The sequence below is a fragment of the Canis lupus genome, chromosome 27, assembly GCF_003254725.2.
Source record: "Canis lupus dingo isolate Sandy chromosome 27, ASM325472v2, whole genome shotgun sequence".
Classification (NCBI taxonomy): Eukaryota; Metazoa; Chordata; class Mammalia; order Carnivora; family Canidae; genus Canis; species Canis lupus.
Genome location: NC_064269.1, coordinates 30,848,152 through 30,860,973, shown reverse-complemented (window position 1 = coordinate 30,860,973; position 12,822 = coordinate 30,848,152).

Genomic DNA, 12,822 nt, shown 5'->3' with positions numbered 1-12,822 from the left:
CATTGGCACTCCTGGTCTTTAGGCCTCCAGACTAGGACTGAACTAGACCACCAGCTTTTTTGGGCTCTCTGGATTGTAGACAGCAGGCATGGGACTTCTGAGCCTCATTGAGCTGATTCCTAAAGTAAATCTCTACCTACCTACCTACCTACCTACCTACCTACCTACCTACCTATTTATCTATCATCATGTTGGTTTTGTTTCTCTGGGTAACTCTGATTAAATACCCTACCTAGGCTTAGAACAGTGTCTGGCTCACTAAAAGAGTTCAGGGAATGTTCACATTAAGTATCATTTTTATTATCATCATTATACCTCTGATCCCTTTCTTTTATCAATGGCACCCTTCTAAAATTCTTTGGATTAGTCCTAACCAAGCTTATTTTCCAAAATTCTGTAGAAAGACATCATTGGTGAGTAAATTTGATCTATAGGAGCTGTCTGTGTTCCTTTTCTTAAAAGTAATGGTTATTAGGCCCACTCCATCTTATTTGCTTGCAAATCTTGGTTTTTCTGTATTTTTCCAAGAAACATGGCAAAATACTCAAAGCTTCTCTATAGATTTTTGCTTTGTGTGACACTTTTCTAGCATATAAAGAATTGCTTACCAAAGGCATTTTAATAGAACTAGATTTAAATTTACTTTTCAACTGTTTACCTTTTCCAAGTTTCTTTAGCCAAGTAGTGTGCACATCTCAAGATAAAGGAGAGGGTTGTTTATCGTAATGCCCGACAAAATCCAGAGAGTCATCTGGTGCAGTTCTCCAGTGTTCTGCTTTCATTTAATATCAAAGTATCATAGAAAAAAAGGAGAAATAATGTAAAAAAAAAAAAGTGCAGTAAACAGAATCCAACAGACTGCCATGACAGGAAATATTAGATTGTATGTTACTTTAGGGCAAAGTTATAATATCTTCTTCTTTCTTTGTAGCTTCACCCAGACTTAATAAATGTTGACTGAACTAACTGCCATGGATTCTGCCCTTAATACATTAGAAACAGAACTTTTCCTTCAACATATAATTAGCATATTTCTTCAGAGCAGCAGGATAAACAGAGACCGCTAGGTGGTTGTAGCTATGCTATCATTTCATTTTATAGAGAAATAATACAAATAGGAGGAGATGATAAGCCATAGTTTCATGCTGTGTAACTCTATGCAATTATCTATTACTATTATATCCTTATTAGTAGAGATGCTATTGTGATTTGATGTCACAAAACATTACCCTTCTCTGAGAGATATTGTAAGCCAAACTGCTGGTAAGAGCCAGTTAGCCTCAAAATGACAGAAGTCCTATATTCTCATCAGATTCAGTGTTAAGAAAAGTTTCATCTCATCTGTCACACTTGATGGACGTAACATCAATTTCAAGGCCCATGTTTGTAATAACAAGGTGTTCTATGGACATAATGCTCAGAAGATAGAGGCTGCTACATCATGGGAAGGGAAGTCACCAGGACAGGGCATTGATGGCCACATAGGTGAGCGTAGTCAGGTTTGAGACGTGAAGGAGCACTAGGAGTACTCTTGAACACTAGATAGGTACCTCAAACCAGGTTTTCATGACCCTTACAAACCATCAGACCCATAGAGTGCCTTTGTGAGAGCTGAACAAAGCATTCCTATAGGTGGAACAAATTAGTAAAAGGCTGTTTTCTAGTTGTATGTGCCAGTTATCAATCTCTGGCTTCTCAACCACAAATTCCCTCTTCATTTTCCTGGTAGTGATACTGGAACTAGAATTGAGATGAAGATGAATTGCTATGTCTCAGCTCTCAAGATGTCGTTAGGATAGTGGAAGGGACAGACAAGTAAAAAGACAACTAGGAGTAGGCTTTGATGGGCAGAAACACAGGGTACTATGGAAAACTGTAGAAGAGAGACCCTGTTTCTATTGCTGCATAACAAATTACTCCAAAACATAGAGGCTTAGCACGACAATAAATATTTATTATCTACATAGCTTCTATGCAGTGGTAATTGGGGAGTCATTTAGTAGGATTATTCTGGCTTGAGATCTCCTAGGTTATAGTCCAGGTGTCAGCCAGGGTGTAGTTCTTTGAAAGTGCATCTAGGGCTGCAGGAGATCTTTCAAAGATGGCTCACTCACATGACTGACAAGTTGACAACCAGCTGTTGGCACAAGGCCTCCACACACTGAGCTTTCTGAGGGCTGGTTGAATGATTTCAAGATATGGCAGTGGGCTTCTACCAGAGTAAGTCATCAAAATAAGAGCAATATAGGGGGCACCTGAGTGGCTCAGTCATTGAGTGTCTGCCTTTGGCTCGGGTCATGACCCAGGGGTCCTGGGATTGAGGCCTGCATCAGGCTTCCCTTGGGGAGCCTGCTTCTCCCTCTGCCTATGTCTCTGCCTCTCTCTTTGTGTCTTTCACAAATAAATAAAATCTTTAAAAAAAAGAACAAGGTAGGATTTACTATTTTTATTATGACAGCCTCAGAAAGTCACACATTTGACCATTCCCTACAGGTTACACAGGTCAACTTTATTCAGTTAGGAGATCATAGAAGTATAAGTATCAAGAGGTAAGATCACTGTGGGCCATCATAAAGCCTGGCTATTCCAGACTCCCCAGAACAAACTGGAAAGAAAGAAGCTTCCTGCAGGAGGGAACCCTGGAGCGAATCTGAAGGCTGTATTAGCAAGTGACATAGAGTAGAAGGCTGTTCCAAGCAGAGGTTGGAGTATGTGCAAAGGTACGGCAAGATGAAAAGGTAATGACAAGTATTTTAGTACCACTCTGTCATAGGATTCAGGGTTTTGAGGTGGGAGTGAAGGTGGGCAAATGCAATGAGAAAAGAGTCTGGATAAATCATCAGGTGAAATCACAAAGGACTTTGTTTGGCATTTTGCTTAGAGGAAATGGGTAGTTTAACTGATTTTAATCAGGATAATGTTTCCAAATACTTGCATCTCAGAAGGAAGGCACCCAGATTCAGTGCATATATGACAGTGTTAATTTCCAACTCTTCTTAGAAGCACTCAACTGCCTTCAGGGTGGACTCCCTGCTTTCTTATTTGTTCCCTCTCCAGTTTTCTTCTCCTCAAACACATCTGAAGCATAAGGGGTATGGCCAGGATAGATCGAGAAGCTCTGTTCCAGATTTCTCCACCAATCCTGGAAAGTCCTCTCTAAAGGCCTGCAACCTAGCTGTGGGTATTGCAAGGGCTTTGGTCAAAGACGGATCAAGGGATATCAGCCCTAGTCAGTGGCAGTGCTTGAGTCAAGCAACATCATCTCTTTAAAGGACATTTTATACATGTGTCAATGTGGCAGATCTTTTCAGCTATAGTAATAAGCAAGAAAAATAATGCTGTCAACATTAGCATTTTCTCTTTTTTTTTTTTTGGATTTTTAAAACTTTATGTATTTGAGAGAGGGAGTGGGAAGGAGGAGCAGAGGGAGACAGAATCTCAAGCAGACTCTGTGTCCAGCACAGAGCCTGATGCAGGGCTCGATCCCAGGACTCTGATATCATGACCTGAGCTAAAATCAAGAGTCTGATGATTAACCAATCAACAATCAAATTAAGCCACCCAGATGCCCCAACATTAGCATTTTCAAAGGTGAAGGACAACTCCACACACAAATAAACACATCACACACACACATATCAGTTAGGCTTGGGACCCTGGAGTAAGAAGTATTATCTCTCTCTTTGAGGAACAGAAGCAATCTGTTAAAGTCAATTTCCAGTTTTCCATAGAAGAAGGAGTAGGAATAAGAAAATTAAAATCTTTACATGATCCTCCAATATTACTTTCATTACTATTGTCATATTCTTCTCTTGAAAAACTTCAGAGGTGTAACCAAGTCAGTTTACAAGAAGCAGATTGCTGGGCACCCGGGTGGCTCAGCCAGTTAAGCATCTGCCTTTGGCTCAGGTCAAGTGCTGCATTTGGCTCCCTGCTCCACTGGTAGCCTTCTATTCTCTTCATCTCTCTCTCTAGAGAGAGAGAGAGAGAGAGAGAGAGAGAGAGAGGGAGAAAGAGAGAGAGAGACAGAAACACAGGCAGAGGGAGAAGCAGGATCCCTGCAAGGAGCCTGATGCTGGGCTAGATCCCTGTACTGGGGGATCATGACTTGAGCCTAAGGTAGACATTAAACAGCTGAGCCACCCAGGTGTCCCATAAATAAAATCTTAAAAAAAAAAAAAAAAAAAAAAAAGGCCAAGTAGCAAATTGCCTAATTTCAGTCTCTTCCATGAACTCATTCACATGCCTTGGTGATTTGCCTTCCTTTCTTAAGACAGTTGGCTAACCCACAAAGGAGAGGATTAGGCATGGTTAACCTCTATGTCTCTTCTAGATCGAAAAGATCCCATTTTATAAATTTCACTTTTCAAAGCCATACTCTTATTGGGGTTAATAATGGATGTGGGAATTTGAGATATGAAAAGAGATACAGTAATTCACAAGCCATATAATCAGTCTCTGAATAATTTAAAATTTCGTGTACTATTCGATGCTGTGTTTTACTTGCTATTGACAGAATTCAGATAACAAAGGGAAGAGTCATCAAAAAACTCTTAATGAAGAGGAAGTCTATATTGCTGATTCTTGGTCTAATTTTTTTCCAGAAGTACCCTAACTGGACTAGTGTAGCCCTTAGGAAACACTCATACACACTTAAAATTCACTATTAAAAATATATATATAATATTTTTAAAAAATTACCTTCCGACCTTATACCTCCTTATTTAGTCCACTCTTTCTAAGATATTTCTTGGTTCCTTATATGTTTTCTCAGTGCTTTGCTACTGACTTTTACTGCTCATGATCTGTAGAGGCCCAAGCACTGAGGAGCCTTTCCAGCAGCTGACAGAGACACAGCAAGGTCTGGCTGACAGGGGTAGAATGCCTAAACAGGAAAGATGTAATGGCATTCACAAGGCAAGTGTAGGGTTGACCCCAGAATTCTCTTCCCCAGTTATAGCTATTTGAGTTGACTGTGGACAAAAATCTCAATTGGTCACTTAGTTTGTTAGCAAATGTGATAGTTCATTTAATGTCTTGACTTGAGTGGCACATATATGGTCAAATATTATTCTGGATATTTCTATGAGGAAGTTTTTGGATTAATATTTAAGTTGGTAGAATGAGTAAAGCAGATTGTCCTCCCTAATGTGGGTGGGCCTATCCAGTCAGTTGAAGGCCTGACTAGAGCAAAAAGGCTGACTCTCTCCCAAGTAAAAGAAAATTCCTTCTGCTTGTGGGCAGAACTGGCTGCCTAGGTAGAGGATAATTATTTTGGGAGTGAGATGGGACAAGTAAAACTTCTCTCTAATCTCACAAAAGTCCTCTCTATCTAATGGAAGGTGCTCAAAATTCATCTTCATTCTTTTTTTTTTTTTTTTTTTGATATATATTCAACACTTCCAGGTGATCTCAGGGTCCTGGAATCCAGCCCCAAGTCGGGTTCCCTGCTCAGTAGGAAGTCTGCTTCTCCCTCTTCCTCTGCCTCTCCCCCTGGTCATGCTCTTTCTCTCTCAAATAGATAAATAAAACCTTAAAAAAAAGAATATAACATTTCAAACAGTTATTTATAGCATTTTTGGATCAATTATGATCCAGATAGGAAATCAGAAACCACATTAGGTATTTCAACAGAAGGAATTTAAAACAAAGCATCACTTAAGCAAATGTTGGAAAAATGAAAAGCCAAATGTGAATAACAAGTTACACAGAGATAGTAATTAGAAGAAGTAACCACCTAGAACAAAGGAAAGAGGTTGGAATTATCTAAACCTAGAAGCTTAAGGAAGATGCCCCACATAGAATTTAGGCTTCTCAGAAAGGGGAGCTATTCAGCAGCTTCTGGTACCTCAGGAAGTCGAAGGAGTTGGGCCCATGGATTTAGAACTCAGGACCTGAAGGAAAGACACTTCCCAGCTGGTGCTTCTAGGTGTCTTGGAGTGAGGAAGAAAGCTGGAAAAAGACCACCCTACCACTAGGCTATTGTTGGCAAGATGTGAACAATTGGTGTATAAAACGTGAGTCTCCATTCTTTCTCTACTTCCCCTTATTGGTCATCTCTAAAAGACAAAGGAGAAATCTAATACTAGCCCTCACCCCACAGCCCCATCTGTGGTTTTGTTTTTGTTTTCATTGCTTTCAGTTAATTGTCAATCTTGGTTTGAAAGTAGAAAATCCTTCTTCTGATTTATCCTCAGCAGGTCAATAGTAGCCTAAAGCTATGTCACAATCTCTACATCATTCACCTCACTTCATCTCATAATGTAGGCATTTTATTACCTACATCATCACAAAAAGAAGGGTGACTACAGTTCAATAAGATATTTTCAGAGTGAGAGGCCACATCACATAACTTTTATTACAGCGTATTGTTATAATTGCTTTATTTTATTATTATTGTTGTTAGTGTCTTACTGTGCCTAATTTATAAATGAAACTTTATCATAGATGCATATGAATAAAACATAGTATATATATGGTTTGGTGCTATCCGTGGTTTCAGACATCCACTGGAGGTCTCATAATATATTCCTATAGATAAGAAGGGTGACTGCTATAGTTTTTGCCACATCTGAGCCTAACACTACAGAGTAGAGAGGGATGGGTTTTTATCTAAAAGAGAATAGCTTAATAACCAACAAGCTTACTGTGAAAGGAAAGATTTGAAAACTGGTTTTGATAGAGAAGAAAAACCAGGTGAGATGATTCCAATGGAATTAGAGGGGAACATGAATGAAATTTCCAGGAGGGTAAACAGAGAACAGGAAATTATCCTTTTGCACAGTGTCAGCTTTGATGTCTCTAGATAATAATATTAACATAGAAAGATTAAAGATAGTTAAAAATATTAGTAGGCATATAAATAACAAAATAATAATATACATTTATGCTTATAATCTATATTGCTTATCCAGCTATGCTGAGCATGGTATATAATACTTTATATCCATATGGATGTTTTGTAATCTTCAATAACCTTGTAAAAATGGTTAAACTTATTATAGAGATAAGAAATAACTATAGTAATATAACTGAACATTAAAACATAATCACTTTGTGAGGCACCTGGGTGGCTCAGTCAGTTAAGTGTTGGATTCTTAATTTTGGCTCAAGTCATGATCTCTGGGTAGTGGGATGGAGTCCTGCATCAGGCTTGGTGCTGAGAGATTCTCTCTCTCTCTCTCTCTCTCTCTCCCGCCCCCCCTTCCTCTTCTCAGCTCCTGCTCTCTCTCTCTTTCTAAAATAAATAAATAAAATCTTTAAAAAAAAACCCGTATCACTTTGGGAAATTATATACAATATTCCAAATATTTAAAGAGTTAACACTGGATAATTACCATGTTCCTGGCAATATTTTAAGTGCTTTACATGTATTAACTCACTGTAACTATTTCTTTTATTTTCCCATTTTATAGATTAAAAAAATTATGATAGACATTAAGTAATTTGCCAACAATCACACAGCCCTAAGAAGCAAAACTAAGATTTTACTCTAGTATTCTGATGTTGAAGCATTCCATTCTATGTTGTTAGAAAAAAAACAAATTGGATTTACAAAAACCCTTCAAGTTATGTTATAAGCCTTAGTTTCCTTCTCTGTAAATATGATTAGTAATTCCTGCATGATGGGATTTTTGCAAAGATTAGATAGTACAATGTTTGTTGAAAGTACTAGTACAGGGTACAATATTTGTAAAGAGTACTAGCTATCAGTTGTACTTCTGAATATCATGATTGAGATAGCTGAAATGTTATCTGCGGGTCCATGTGATATTTTGGAAATAAAAATATCTCCCGTAACCAAGATTAATGAGTGAAGGGAGAAGTCACACTGGCCACTAATACCACCTGATAAACAACAAGCTGTTCTATGACGGATAGCATGGATTTTATTATGTGCTTTCTAGATGGCTAGTTATATTAAGATCATTATCAGAAAAATCATCTTAACTTTTAAAATCTCAATTTCCTAAAGAAATGAGGAAGCAACAAAACAAAGCAATTACTAGCAGAGCCGTGCTAGGGAGCTCTACCTTTTGGCCTGCCCTACTAGCCCTACTCGATCCGCACTCAAGAGGGAAAAATGCCACTTTGGTACTGGAATACTGATGGGCTGTAAGGTGATTTATTTTTCTGTTTGCTTTAAAAAAGAGAGATGAGAGTATATACTGTAGAGTAATGGCTGCATTGTGTGATTGTGGATAAGGCAAATATAATAATATTCTTCTCTAACACAAAATAATAACCGATTCCTTCTCATTATTCTTTTAAGTGCATGAACATGCAATACAAATGTTCTAAATGAAAGCCCTGTGTTTCAAGGTTACTTATTGAAGAGACCTCATAAAAATATCTGTATAAGACTAAGACTCCATATTGGCTAAAACTAATTTAGATGGGCCACAAAGAAGAAAAGAAGGAACACTTTGCTCTTGGGGTGTTTTAGGAAATTTCGAAACACAGAACTGTAATACCCAGAGCATCTCAGGTTTGTAACCAAGGCAACACCTCCCGCTCTGCGTTCAGGCTTTCCTGTTGATTATCTATTGTAATGCCAATAATTGCAGCTGAGAGGAGTCTCTGTTTGTTGTGAGAGACAATTAGCACTTGAAATAAAATAACAGATTTAAATAAATTGGGGGACTCAACGGTGTGACCTGATCTCTTAGGAACAAGCAACAGCTTTGGAATATGACTGACTCTTGTGTTTGCAGCAGCCTCCAGAGTGAGAGAACCATCGTTCCAAGTTACTTGAGGTCATATTGGTGATTACTCCAGTTGTTATGGTCGAAAACCATTTGTTTCTTCTTAGATTATATTGGAAAATAGTTTAGTAAGCCCAAACCTGCAAGAAGGTGATACTGAATTTTCAATGATAGGCTTATTCAAGCAACTTGTCTCTACATGTAATGCTTCTTGAAAAATATTTCTTCCAATTACTGTCATAATTACTCTTCACTGTTATACAGACTGTATTTTAAATTGCTGTTTACTTTAATTCAGATGAGAATGGGAAGCTTGCAATTCCTGATCTCACCTGCAATTTTTGCTTTCAAAATGAAAGTCACCATTGGTATTATGACCATTTACCAAAACCATTACATGGCACCAACTCTCAAAATCATTGTTAATTAACCCATGGACCCTAGACTCAGGGAGCTTTTCCCTCTAAGTCTCCATAAATCTTTAGTGTTCTGGGGACAAGTAAGTTTTCCCTGACTCAACTAGTTTTCAGAGTCTCAATTATTATTTGTATAAAAAGTCAATCTGATTTCATGTTTCCATGTGATGGGGCTTCTGCCAGAATGATACTCTTGGCCTCTCCCTTCAGCTATCTGATTTATGAATTCTTTTTTTTTTTTTTTTTTTAAGAGAGACACAGGCAGAAGGAAATCATGCTCCCTGCGGGGAATCCAATGTGGGACTCAATCCCAGGACCCTGGGATCATGACCTGAGCCAAAGGCAGTTGCTCAACCACTGAGCCACCCAGGCATCCTTGATTTGTGAATCCAAGAGAAGAACCCAAACATACTGGACTCAGCCCCTCCTGGGCTACTCTTTTTCAGAGTGAACCTGTCTGCAGGATTCATACATCCCCATGGCCTCTCCTCTGCATGGTAAAAGCTCTGTTTCTAGGGGAAAATGGCCTGCAGTTGTCAAACTATACCAGTGAATAAGGAAATGGGTCTTTTAAAATTCAGTGATAAAGGCAGATCTAAAGCCACATTCTCCAATCAACTCTAACAGTAATAAAGCTGTTGGTTTGATCTCCATCTGTCTATCTCGTCTATCTTTAAATTGCTTCTGAGTTCAATTGGGAAAGAGAGATGTTACTTATTGGCTAGCTGAAACACCTAACATATGTTTTCCATATCAAATGTAGTCGATAAATATTAAATAATGACAAAGTCGTACAATGTAAATTCCAGGAGAGCAGAGTCCTTGCTTGTCTTGTTCACTGCCATTTCCCTCATACATAGAGGTTCTTAAAAACATCTGTAGAATGACTGAAGTTATAGCTTCTCTAGTTCAGATCACAAGTATTCTCATTCATATCTTAGAATAAAGCATTTGGGGCACTTCCTATTTTTCTAACACCCAAAAGATTAATGAAAGCTGATCTCAATGTAAATGAAAGGACCGGGAACCACAGAATCACTGAATTATTCACAGCGGAGACTGACAGCGTGCTGTGCCATGGATTGGAATGTAGACTCATCTAAGGCTTGTTCCCTGGCTGAGGACCACAGTACTGGGAAATCTCAAAGAATGGAAAAGGAACAAAGGACTCTGACATGGGCCAGTAGTGAAAACTAGTCCTCAGATACACAAGGAAAGGATTTGAGTACGTGAAAGGTAGATTGAATAGGAGATCAGGAGTTCACACAGTATCAGGTATGAATAATCAAAGAGTAATGTGTCTGAACTTCTGTTTCTATCAGGAAGTGTGGACTGACAGAGTATCATGGCACGGGACACTGGGATAGAAGTTTTCAAAACAAGAAACCCTTCTTGTTGCCAACAAGCATGTGCTTTAAAATCCACCATTTGATTGTATCTGTCAAACAGCCAGTGACTAGTGGAGAGACCTGTAGTAGGGTGGACATGACCAAACCCTATGAGGAGTGTAAGCTCCTGGGGTGCTTTAGGAGCACCTAAAGAGAACTGCAGGCTTTTGCAAATGAGAAGACCAATGCTTTATCCCAGATATCTGAAAACAAAGGGAAGCCAATCCTAGAACACAAAAGAATGTAGAGCAACTTGGAGCAACACCCAGAGAAAAGAATCAGGACCACAACAAAACAGAGAGGAGCTATTCTTTTGCTCACGTTAGATCTAGATGCCTAAAAGGAACTGGTATGTCCTCTCCAGTGTACACTGCTTACAACCTGTTGTCTATAATTAGACTTAAGAATAGCAAAATGTACGAAGGTCTTCTTCCCGTGTGTGGATTCAGGTATTCACCCAAAGATCCCTATATGAAGTCCCCAGGCTGTGTCATTCTTCTGAGCATGTTTTATATATATAGCACTTGACCATTAATGTCAGAATCATGGTGCTTAGCATGGATATGAACATGGAAACAGAATTGGATAATACTGTCGGAATAAGGCATATTATCTAAGTAATGGAGTCCGTGGAGGTCTGGAGTAGTACCTGCATGCAGGCACTGGAGCTGGAGCACTAGTAGGCCACTTACTAGCTGGTTGTAAAAGCTTGGGTTAGTTAGTCAACATTTTTAGCTTCAGTTACCTCATCTGTAGAAATGTACAAATATAGATAGACTGTAATAGTACTTAAATGAAAGAGCAGTAGCAAGAATTCAAAAAGATGAATCACACACGCCTAAGTATTTATATGAAATGAATTATTACCTGTTTATATAAACTTAGCGAGTTTTCTGAATTTGATCATTTACATAAAGCCCTTGCATAGTGATTGGCGTATGACTGAGTTTATACCAATGGTGAGATATTACTATTAATGGATTCTGCAAACATGTGCTGAGTCCCTGCTGCGTACTAAGTGCCTGTCTAAAATGCACAAAATATCCTGTTACAACTATCTCACTGTACTTTATAGTTCATATTAATTTCACTCTCTTTAAAAGCTGATAATTTTCCCTTTCTCTGTAATAGTAGTCATATTTTTTCATTCCAAAAAGCATCAACAGTGTATGGTTGGGCTACCTCTCCCCTTCCTTAAAGAATTTTAGTGACAAGTGAGTTGGTGGGATGGTCAGAGCCTTCGGTCTATTGTTTTACCCAACCTGGGAGTGTTATTTAAGGACTTTTGTGTTCATTGCCCACTTCCTCCCCCTTTCCCTCTCTTATTTCCTTCTTGACTTATTTCTTAAGCCCCTATTATGTAAATTGTACAGTGCTAGAACCTGTGGAAAATATCAAGAAACACACACACACCATGTTCTCAAGCATTTAGAAGCCATTTAAGGAGACAAAACATGAAAACTCAAATGTAAGAATTGAATGGCAATACAAGATACTATTGTAAGATACATATTAAGCTGTTTATGATATGCAATCGGTGATATCCCTTACACATTTAGCATATCACATTATCAATCTCTGTTGGGAAAAATTTAGTTTTTGATTCCTTCTTTCACACAGAGATAGCTTTAGTCTATAGATCATGAAGATGTTGAAATCATGTCATTTCAGTAATACCGGATGAACTTATTACTTCAGCAGAAATAAGTTAGAGACCCAAATGACTACATAAAAGAAATTCAGTATCAGTAACATTTTTGAAATTTGATGCAATTATTTGTTTGAGGTGCTGTCAAAATCATCACCAAATTCCTCTTGGGGTGTGTATGAGCATAAAATGTTAAAAGAAAATGTGCTGACTAATGATACACAGAGAATTGTTCCAAACAGTGATGTTTTGATAAATGGAGCTAATGTATTTGGGAAGTATGAAGTGAAACAGACACTCATACAGGAGGAAAAACTTGGAAAGTAGTAATGCTAAATGGATTGGGGTGATAACCAGCAGCAAATTTATATGAACATGTAATGCAAGGGGGTGCAGGGGAAAAAAAGCAATATGACTTTAGGTAGACTACACAAAGAAATCACATTATAGATCAAAAAAATATAGACAAGTCTGTTTATATCTTCTTGGCGAAACACTTTTGGAATAAAACACATGATCTCAGGGTTTCAGCATGAGGAAGACGTTGAAAAACAAAGGAGATTCAGATGTGAAAAGCACAAGTGATTATAAGGAGCTGCCAGATTGATTTATGAGGTATGAATGGCACAACGACCACCTAAATATGTGCATATGTGTGAGTATCT